Below are 10,935 nucleotides of genomic sequence, written 5' to 3'. Positions count from 1 at the left end.
GTAGGTAATAGAGGTCTACACAGAGAGGTTCATATAGCAGGCAGCAGGGCCTGTGCAGTATTAGTATTAGTATATTAGTATATTAGTATTAATTATATATTATATTATAATTTTGACGCTGTTCATGATTCAGGTGTGTTGTTTTATCTTCAGGAAATTATGAAGATCCAATCGCAGGTCTACTTATTACAAGAACTTAAAATAATCCCAGTAAACAACTACTGGATAAGTAAAATCTTACAGATTCCTTTGGCGATTTTGAAAATCCAGTCGCCTGGAAATCAGGCGAGAGAGATCTCATCAGAGCCTCTGTGATGATCAAAATCAAATATTACTGAGGCTGGGTTTCCATGGTGATAACATGCTGCCCCCTCCGTGACATTTAGGGGTGCAGCATTAAGGGAGGCTCCCCTCCTTTTCCGTCTGCCTTCCTGGACCAAACGTGAGTAGAATAGATGAGTAACCAAGCAGCATCTTTACCACCTTTTCACCTTGCGTGAATCTACAGTGCTGTGTGCACAGCGCGCACCCCCACCCGCGTGCTGCACAGGAACAGGATCCTGCCATGTGTGGCAAACACACTTCCTGTACTGCAGAACACTGACGGTCCACAGAGAAATGCCAGGGCTATCGACTGCTTCCTCCACAGGGGCACGATGTGCAACCTGTGAGACCATAAAATGTCAATAGATATGAATTGTGTAAAGAACTCCTGATCCCCTAATTCAATATTGTAAAGCTTCACAAAAGGTCATACTGTACGGTAAAAATAACAATGTTTCACAAGCATTTCCTGTTTAGAAAGTATTGAAGCTGGGTGATAAAATAATTGAGTTGTGATTTTTAAGAATATTGCAGTTTGATATGCAGTTTTCTTAAAGGTTACTTCTGTATTATTCACTACGCTCTCTGCAGCCCTGTACAGCACAAGCCATGCATTTAGAGTAAAGTACATGCATTACAGCTCGCTACACTGCTTGTTCAGCAACTTTACCAAAGCCTTGAATTGATCCGTATAGATTTGCTATGTGAAAGGGCATCACGTCCTTTTCTATAAACTCACTCAAATAATTTTCTGTTGCCGTTTTGGACAATGTTTAAAATTATATTCACCAACACGCTGTCTAGTGATGACTGCCAGCTGGTAGTTTGCCCAGCTGAGCTACTAAAAGTTAGGGATTAAAAATAAAAATAAAAGCAAACTATTGACAAAAGTTTGGAACCACGTTCGTAAAAAATTCTTCTGATAAATTCTGAAGTCTGTTACTTTTATTGCAAAAGGGTTTTCTAACCTTTCAGTTAATCAGTTAAACCTTTAAATTAATAAACTTGCATAAAGAAACAAGGTGTAACTGGACCACAGTACTAATATACAACATGTATTCCTCATCAATTTCATTATATAAAATGTTTAACTGGTAGTCTATATTGCAATACAATAAAAATAAAATTAAGAAAAACTGACAGTTACTGAAGAAGACTGCACGTGGCGCCCACCAGTGTGCGCCACGTGCACTAACAATTCACCTTTTTTCAGTATTAACAGTCTTTTGCATTATTATATTATATTAGGTCAATTACAGCTGTTTCTTATTCTATTTATTATATGCTGGCATAATCTCTTCCCGTGATAAGAAATTTTTTGAGCGGTTCAGCCACAAGTCAGATGTGAATATCTCATTTGCAAGTTGGGAACTCAAACCAACAAAATGTTAAACCTGAATAAAATTTTTTTAAAAATCCCAACAGATGCTGGACAAGTAAAATGTTTTTGTCAGCGTGTTTGCCAGTTCAAGCAAATGCTGGAACCAAATGACAGAGGTCTTTTCGCTTTATGGGAGATATGATGACAATGCAAACTGTCCACCAAGATTCATGTTTGTGCACCCCTTAAGACCGTGTGCTACCATATTAGATATTGCAGATAGTCCAAATATCAATACTATAAAAATACTGTAACATATTAGCTAGCATTAACTCTTCAGAATGTTTCTACCACCAGATCCTGCTGCTTCACCTTCTGCCTGCTATAATAATCTGCGAGAGTGGTGTCATGATGAAACACACATTTTAATGCTTACAAGCACACTGCCCCGGGCTCTTTTCACAGCATCAGCCGGCTAGTAAAAAATCAAGACTGCTTCTGAGGGGTGAAGGTACAAACAGGCCACTATATATACGATATATCGTAATAAGGAAGATCAAACAACAGGGCCGAAGTACAGTACAATTATCAACATATGCATGTATCTTCTAGCCAGAGGCAAAACAGTACAAAGTTGGGAGTATCGACTTTTGAACAAGCTTTGTGATGTACACTTTTACTAGTGCAAACTATAATAAGTACCATGGCAATAGAAAGCCTGCAGATATTGTAATCCATCCATTCATTTTCTTAACCGCTTGTCCACTCAAGGGTCACGGGAGGGCTGGAGCCTATCTGAGCTGTCAGGTGGGGTACAACCTGGACAGGTCACTAGTCCATCACAGGGACAGCATATAGAGACAGACAACCTTTTACAATCACATTCACACCTATGGTCACCTATTAACCTAACATGCACGTCTTTGAAGGTGGGAGGGGGCCGGAGCACCCGGAGAGAACCCACACAGACACTACTAGAAACTAATACTTTTTTCCATTTATATATTCTGCTACTTTTTTGGTGTTATTTGAAAGACAAATCTGATCAACAGAACTGTAGAATGACAAAGAATTGCTCTAAATGGCTTTAATTCTACTAGGGCATGTTAAAAACCAACTGGAACAGAACAGATAAAGTGAATGGACTGTGCATGGGATGGGGGTGCTTTAAGAGTGTGTGTGCTGGAGGGCAGTATAAATGAATGCACAGAGGGCCTCATTCTGTCTGGTCCATTGTCTTAATTCTCGCACCATTCCTTTTTGCAGACACTGTCCTGTGATCAGTGAAGGAGAAGCTGTAGAAGCACAGGGTTCATGAGCAGTGAGTGTCTTATAGCACCACTCACTGGTTTGAAGCTGTAAATGCAGCCGCTGTGCATCTCAAATGTTTACCTCCCATGTAAAGGCGCTTAAATAAAGCGGGACTAAAGTCTAAGTTTCTATCCCTTATCTATGCTGTAATTATTGATTCATTGTATTTTCAGGATTTGTGACACAGAGGTAGATACAGAGCTCAATGGTGTCATACATGTGGCTGCCCATGCAAACAAGGAATCCTCCGCTCTAACGTAGGTTTACGGGAAACCAAAATCCGTCTTTGTGAAGATGAATTATTCCTCACTGACGATCCATGCTTTGATTTGTCCCCAACTGAACTGGCTGCACCGAACTTCTCAGGCACAACAACACATGCATTTTTTAAAAGATGGATCATGGAAAGCAGTTTGGAGTAAGATAGCAGCGACATATTTTGTGCTGAGCACACCATGCATATTTCATAGTGAAAAATGTTTTCTCTCCACCAGCTTTGTTGATGCATGGACTCGAGAGGGACTGAGCGCTGCTCCCCCATCAGATAATGTGAGAAAGTGGAGGCATTCGTCTGAGAGACTGTTGTTAATCATTTGCCTTCATACATAAATCACTAATTTAAATGATAATCATTTTAAAATAAATGTCCACTTTGCCATAAATGTATCATCCTGTAATTCTTTTTTTTTTTTGTTATTGATTGTTTTGATGATATTAAGATTGTTTAACTTCACAGTAATTGTACATGAAACCATAGTACCTCAGTTCAGACTGTCATTTTAAGACAAAGTAATGACCTTGGACCATTAACATCACATTACGTTTCTTCATGCTTATTTGCTCACATTAAATTTTGAGATCCTTCCCCTTTATCCAGCACTGCCTTTTGCTCATTATGTCATGTAAATGACAAATGATCAGTTAATTTTTTTAATGTCTCAAACAATATTTATTATAGTCTTGATTCTTTGTTTTTAAATGCCTGTCTTTGTTCAGTTAAATATCCATCAAAGGTACTTTGAGTAGAAATGACACAAAAATGTCATAAGATTGTAGATCATTAGTTAATACACCATAATTACCTAAAATCAGAAACTATCACTCTGAAACACACGTTTTAATAACTTTCTGCATTAATTTACTTCATAAAAATGATATTTGTGTGTTTTAATGGGACCTTAAGGTAGTTATGAATAAATTAATGTCAGCTATTATGATCTATAAAGTGTTTTAAGGGCATCTCCCCAAACAAAATATCTATCTAATATCTGAAATGATCTTTAGCCTTTATGGCAAAAATTAAGGGTTTATTTTCAGAGTTTTACCTCTGAGTTATAAGTACCCTGTTTGGATTTATAAATTTCCTAAAATATATATTTTAAGCTAAAACCAAGACAGACTCAGATACTATAATTTAAAATAGCTTAAAATATAATTTATACAGTATGTACCCAAAACATTTCTGCCAAGTACAACAATGAATCCCGGCTGTGGCCTGCCTCCAATAAGGTCCTTAGGCTGACAAACTGCTGCCTTGCTCCTTGTACCCTTGTAAGTCGCTGTGGATAAAAGCGTCTGCCAAATAACTAAATGTAAATTAATTTACTTCCAGTTTGTCAGATGATGGGGTACATGTGGGAGCTTATTTTTAAGTTAGATGCTCTAGATGCTGATGGAGTCCATCTAATGCTTTTCTTTCTGACCCAATACTCTATGTGGACTTGCTCTGTAATAAGATGCATTACAGCCGTGTGGCACAGAAATCCAATACCCCCAGCCGTCCTCCATCCACAAACCCCCTATCAATGAGGCTGTAAACTGGGCTAAATTCAGCGGAGGCTTGTCTCTGGCAGCTCTGAAATCGTATCGTTTTTACTTCTGAGACTTGTCAACACATTTAAAATTGATGTCTTGTCAGATGATGTTCCCGCTGTTTTAAACATGATTTCATCGATTCCTTTCTGCCAACTCGTCTGTTATCTGTAGCTCGTGTGCCCTTCTGTTTCACTGCTTGTCACTTATTTCAATATGTCTGTTTTATGGTGAGATGATAAAGCCATTATCTAGTCTATTCAAGAACTGTCAGACACCATTGCTGAGTGGGTAACAATTAATTTTCTCCAGTGACAATGCATCAGCTGCTCCCTGAATTGAGATTACATTTCTTTGTCAATTTTTATTTGAAAATGTATATTTTACAAACGGACATGTGCTGTTCAATTTGGCACACGTCGCTGTGCTCACAATCCATTTGATTTCCCTCAGTGGGGCCCCAGAGCTGTCAGCCGGCGACTCAGTGGGATGCTATCGATTGTGACAAACTGCAGCAGATGACAGCTGAAAGATGATGGCGAGCGATTGTGCTACACTGCTGGCAGAGGGGAATTTTGCCATTAGGAGCTCTGCATTATGTTTCACACACATGCAAATGTATGCACATGGTTATAGTGCCCTAAAAAGCAAAAGCAGCGTTACTATATTTACTATATTAGCAGCATATAAATATTTAGCAAGTGATTTAACAGTTTAATGTAGCTATACGGACATTTCAGGTGTGTGAGTGTGTAGTATTTTGAAGCAACTATAACTTTTTTTTTAATTTTTACAAATGTTTTTACTATATTATCAACTGCACTTAAAAGGGAAATGTTTCAGATTTTCAAAGCCAGATAAACACAGAGCCATATCTCTCAAAAATATACTGCCAACCTGTGCTGACAAAGACAGACACAACACACCTTTCCCCACCATTAAAATATTATTAACTATTATCGTCTGAGTGCGTATGTATGTTTCTCTGTGTAATGGCTACTGCAACACCTGAATTTCCCTTCTGGGATTAATAAAGTATCTATTGTAGTACCTCCCTTTATAGGTACTAAATCCATTTTGGATGTTTACATGCTTCTCTCGCTCTGTGACATGGGGCTTATGTTACAGTCATGTACGCTAGGGAACATAAATGCAGCCAATGTTATATCATAAAATGACTTATTTATCACCTACACATTTAAATCTCCCTTATCGTGGATGGTATAATATGGCACACCTCATGGTCATAAGAATGGTCAACATCTGACAACTGATCTCCGATATCATAGCTTTTATGAAAACATCTGAGTAGGCTATCGTGTGGTGAAAAACTAGAGCAATGATCTCCCTTGGAAAAGCCTAAAAAAGATGGATGTGCTTTCTTCAGTATTATTAGTATTCAATGTATATTGTGATTATTTTCAATATCGATCAACATGACAACAAAATACTGTGATACTATTTTTGTGTACCACCCTGTTCTACAACCCCGTGTAACCCGTCAATCAATGAATCACAACAACACATTCTTATCGTGTCAAGGTATCAGCCATAGTATTTTTGATGTCAGTCACACGAATCCATGTCGACAGCCAACCTGAAAGTACACATACGTCTCTGCCTCACTCCTATTCCCCTGGAGTTTCTCTCTCCTGGGCCAAAAGATTCGACTCAGGAATCTTGAATCAGTCCATGAAAACATAATGAGCAAACAAGGCAGTAGAGAAAGGGTGATAGACGAAGGATTGTGGGATTTTGTGCTGCACACAGTCCCACCACACACTTCAAAGAAAAGCACCCTATCCCTGGAGAAGTCTCTTGCTGCTCTCCCCCTTAAATACTGCAGCAGCATCTTCCCCCTCCTGCCCTCTTCCTCTTTTCAGTTTCTGCTCCTCTAATTAAAGGTCTCCGTCCTGCTCCCTGACAATCACTGCAGCTTTTCTGTTTCTTTACAGCCTGGATAAAGACACAGCTCTCATATATGAATTCTAAATTATCTAATTTCACATTCAATTGACCTACGCAGTTACACAAGGACATTGTTTAGCTGGGTGGACAGACAATAGCCTAGATTTTTTATGCATGAAAGAGCTGTGAGTGAGGGTAACGACAAGCATAACTTTTTTCTTCATTCAATCACATCAAGAGAATAGAAACGATAGGTCTAACTGCCAATATAACCCTAGGGAGATGTTGCAGCTCCAGTGAACAGGACTAAGGGCCCCATCGTTGCCAGAAACGATTACCCCCCCCAACCCCTTAAAGCTGCTCCATTGCCACAGACTCCACTGTGTAAATTAAATCAGTAAAAAGAATTTTAATTCAACTGTTTGAATGTCTCCTTTGTCCTCAGACGTTCAGCACGTCTTCAGATTTACTCACAAATTTGCTTGCTGGACAAATAATATTGTAGTTTTGAGTATTTTCTTTCAATGAAACTTTAATTTTGTACTTTTTACTGCACTACAGTCACCTAACATGCAAGTTAACACACCCAGACACACCCATAACATTTGTTTGTCACCCATGAACTGAAGAAAACTACAGCAGAATTTTGTAAATGATTTTAGTTTCCATACCACAGGTGAGTCATATAACCTGCTTGAAAAAAAAAAAAACATTGCCTCACTGCATTTTACAGGCACAGAAACAGAATAAGAAAGCAAATGCAAGTGGAAGAAAGAATATCCCAGACCCAAACTGAGTTCAAAGGATTGTCATATGCATTGTCTGCGCAAGTCATGAATTATCCATGATTGCAAAATAGATTGCTTGCAGTAGCTACACTACATAATATATTCGTATGTAAATAACATGGAAGAAATCCCCGGGAATATGCATGCACAGGCTGTCTGGATTCTGTATTTTGAAGCAGGCTCAGGAGCATGTGTCCTCTGACAGTCATGACTAGTCAGACTAGTTTGGTTGAATAGGATTTTGCATCCTTTTATAAAACCGTAACACCTCCCAAAATGCTGTGGAGATGCATAAACAGCATCAATAACAGACTCCAATTATAGGGAGAAAAAAAAGCGGTTAATCAGCACATAAAAGAAGCAGCTTTTTTGCCTATCTGAAATAAAACCCAAGGTAACGTCAGCTTATTTTGTTTTCTCTAATAACAAAAGCAGTGAATACTACTAGAATGTTTTGATTGAGAGCATTAACTGATGAACTGCAGCTCTAATTTGTTTTCACTGTAGCTTCCAAACTCTGAGACGACACCCATTTATTTAATCCTCTAGGAACCAAAGCAAACAAGAAAAAGTCTGACGAGGAGGCTGTGGTTGCTGGGGAAACAAGAGACAGTGATGGCTAACACCTCAGGGACCAGATGGACTGATGGGTAGCAAGAGGATGTGTCTGTTGGTGTTTGTAGAGGCAGATGAAAACAAAATGTGTCATTAATGAAAGAGTGAAAAAAGGGATGTGAAAAAGCTGAGAAGGCAGTCTTCAATCATCTCCGTGGATGGATGGTTGGTCACTGACAGTCACAGTTTACAGTGCGATTTTGGAGGGTTGTGGTACATGATCTACTGTGCATCTTTTCATTATTGGGTAATCTGCACGTCTATGTAACACCAAAACGCTGCAAAAAGCTAAATTTTACTTCAAAGTCCTGAATCTATTTTATTTCAGTAGATTCTTGATTATTCACTTATATTGGATCAATATGGAAGTGGAATGAACCGCTTCTCAGAATGTATCCTGGGAGTTTGAATTTACTCTACATCCAACAAGTTAGTAACATCGTTTCATTGAATAAATAATTTGTGTAACAATGCACATTTTTCAAATACACCAACACTAAAGGCCACATAAGTTTTTTTCCTTTGCACACCCAAAACCAGTAAAAACCTGACTAATTAGCTATATGTTTAAAGTTCAAGTGTGCAAAACAGTTGAGGCACAATATTAACAGACACTTACACTTAACATGGATAACATCATTAGGCCATATAACAAAGTAAAGATTATCTTATGCAGCTATGATTGAAATGCCAGAAGAACAGTTTGAGCACAGGACATAAAATGAAATGGCTGCGAGAGACTGAATTAGTCTTTATAATAAAGTTTTATTTTGTGTAAGTACACTTTTAAATATCACATATACTACAGTTACTTTTCACATAAAAGGTAATATAATGAGACAATAAAGTAATAGTATTAGTATTATTTGCCACTGAAATGATGTAGTGTAAAGTAGCATAATGTTTGTATTAATACCTAAAAGTTATTCTTGGGTCCAGCACTTCATTAAATGTACTTTTCATTTGTTGACTAGAAAAGCAGCAGCAGCAGTTTGTGTCCCTTATATATTAGGAACCATCGGTTTTATTAAGTTAATTAATCTATCATGTTGGAAAGACCTGAGCACTTTCCATTGCTCTAATGATATTTTCAAAATCCCTTTAGACTCTTCTACCCACAAGGAACAAAAATAACTGAAATAATTTCTCCATAACACGATTAATTAGAAAGTTTACTTGTTTCCCAAGTTGACAGTAAATGAGAGGCCGCCATCTTTGTTTTTAATCGGGATACAAGTTAGCTAGCCTTAAATATATATTTAATAAAACTATTAGCTGAATATTATAATAGTATTTTGGAGTTTGAAATATACCATAATAAGAACTATAAAGTTTTAAAAATATGGCCAGTAAATTAATTAGCTAACTTTCTGTTATGTTATGCTAACGTTAGCTAAAACAGGAGGTTTGCTAACACCAGTTTGACAACAAAGACAAGATAAACTCGACAGCTGCTACAGCCCACAAAATCACAAATTAAAGCAAAAAAACAAAAACAAACCAAAAAAAACCTTAAAGTACAGCTGATGTTCTCATAGGGAGAGAAGTTGTTGATGTTGTGCTCACCTGTATAGAAGCCGAGCAACGAGACCCGTTCACCGCAATTAGCTTCAGCTTCGTCAGCTTCTCTCGGTGTAAAACAACATCCCCGGTGTCCGGTCAACTTCTCTGGTCCCACTGTGACAAGGAATAATTAAGGTTACAACAGAAAGGCCTCACAGTCCTCAATGAAGGCCACAGACTGCACAATTCAAGATTATTGTAGGACGTGAGCACAGAACGCACCTGTGGTCACAGCATCATGGATGTGTTTGATTAAAGTCACTCGGCAGAAAATCATAATTCGTAAAAGCAAAGTGGAATTAATAATTTCAGTGTACCCGTGGTGCATATGTAAATATTAAACTCTTCGGTTTGGGTGAAATTCTCCTGTTGCTGTCACTAAGAAAACACCTGATCCAGCAATTAACAAGTCGAAGTCAGCGGATATAAAAAGCAAACAGTTAACTACGACTCCCAAAATGCCTTTCGGCGACAAACAGTGACACACAGCGCTAATGGTGGTTGCTAAATGTGACGATGTTAATACAACGTTACTCGATGTTGGCGAATTAAAAAGTTTCTATCAGTTCCCTTTTTTTTTTTAAATATCGACTTTGGGTCTGTTTCTTTTTTTCTGTTTTGACTTTGGTTTGTTCCTCTGATTCGCCCCTTCTCTATGGCAACCGAGGCTGAGGCTCATGGGTATTGTAGTATGTAACTCATTCAGAAATGAGTCTTGATCGATGAGAAAGAAAGTTTAAATAATTAAAAATGTTGGGCCAGTAGTTAATAGGTTATTCATAAGAGTCCCACATTTCAGTGTAAACAAAATTAAGGATATAATTTAATGGAAAAATAATGTGAACACAGAATAAAGATGTTGCTTTTGTTTTATAGCCTTTAAGGTTTTATTTGAAATTAAACATTCATGACTTATTTGTAAGTGCGGACAATAGGAACCAAAAAGCAATCGAGAGACAGACACAATGGTTTTGGTTTTCCTCAAATTATCTAACAAAAACCTTTTGTTATGTAAATGATTTATTGCAGGGAAACCATGAATGGAATAATGTTTTTTTTTTGGTTGTTTGTTTGTTTGTTTATTTTTTACTATAGGGAGTATTTTAAATAAATCCAAGTTATCAGGTGAATATTGCAAAAATAGTGCAGTTTAGTGATACTTTACTCAGTAGGGCTACAGACTAAGCTACTCAGTAAAATATATATCATCATTGCCATTTAGTTTCTGATACCTAATGTACCTGTGTTAGTTTTTATTTATAAAAGCACATCCTCACCAAAGCAACTAACCAC

The sequence above is a fragment of the Anabas testudineus genome, chromosome 12, assembly GCF_900324465.2.
Source record: "Anabas testudineus chromosome 12, fAnaTes1.2, whole genome shotgun sequence".
In the NCBI taxonomy this organism is placed as follows: Eukaryota; Metazoa; Chordata; class Actinopteri; order Anabantiformes; family Anabantidae; genus Anabas; species Anabas testudineus.
The sequence above is the reverse complement of the archived record's forward strand: the minus strand, read 5'-3'. Positions refer to the sequence as shown.